Source organism: Dasypus novemcinctus, chromosome 14, assembly GCF_030445035.2.
Source record: "Dasypus novemcinctus isolate mDasNov1 chromosome 14, mDasNov1.1.hap2, whole genome shotgun sequence".
Classification (NCBI taxonomy): domain Eukaryota; kingdom Metazoa; phylum Chordata; class Mammalia; order Cingulata; family Dasypodidae; genus Dasypus; species Dasypus novemcinctus.
In genome coordinates, this window is record NC_080686.1 from 19,708,644 (window position 1) to 19,709,562 (window position 919).

Sequence of the window (919 nt, forward strand, 5' to 3'; positions counted from 1 at the left end):
TCATTGTTAATATTTTGGAGGTGCATTTTACTTTTTTCCCTGTGCATACTTTGTAGGTATGGGTATGGCAAGACTCTGTATATGATGTTTTGTATCTCATGCATTTCATATGTAAGTACATTGCCAACATATTCTCATGTTAGTAAATATGCCATGATAGACAAAAAGCATGTGATGGATATGTGGGTCTGGGCACGGTGAAAAGGGAGGTATTAGAGAGGAGAGAGATTCCTTAGAATTTTAAGCACTTTTGACACCCAAAAGCTGAGGAAGCCCAAGTATCTAATGCCCTTCTAGTAACGAACTATAGAAATGATTCCTGAAAGTATAGTCTTTCTAATGCCCCTTCTATAGGCATGGGATTTTGAAGCATGACAAATCCCAGGACGTCTACCTTAAGCTAGTCTTGAGTCTGTTTTGTGTACTCAGAGTCCAGGACAGTTCTGGTCCTTTGCTAAGTGCCTGACAAATATTTTGGTATAGTAAATGGATTCCACTAGGTCCACGTGAGAAGACCCACATGATTTTGAAGAGCAGTGGACAGAACTGTGAGAGTGGGATAGTTTAGGACTGAAACAGGTTGACAGAGAGTAACACAGCAGTTTTTCTAATTAGGGAAGTTTGTGTTCTGAGAGGGCCTAACAACTGGAAGTAAAATTCAACTGTCTTCCCAGAATAGTCTGAGTTTCAAGGAAGAATTTGACTACGAACATCTTTTAAAATGGAAAAATGATACCAAGCGACGACTGGAAATTCAACTATTACAATGGAACAGATATCTGCTGGCGTGCATCCCACTTTTGCTTGGGTTCAGGCAAATTCTTAGATTCTTTCATGCTTCTGATTACTAATAAAATCAATAGGCTCTTTTCCTGGAATTTCAGACAAATTTAATGTCCAAAAACTTTCAATGATATTT

At 38.4% G+C, this 919-nt stretch overlaps 1 pseudogene; it reads right to left on the reverse strand.

Moving 5' to 3' along the window:
• Positions 1 to 246: 246 nt before the first annotated feature.
• On the reverse strand, positions 247 to 335 carry LOC111765782 (small nucleolar RNA U3; annotated as a pseudogene).
• Positions 336 to 919: the final 584 nt, after the last annotated feature.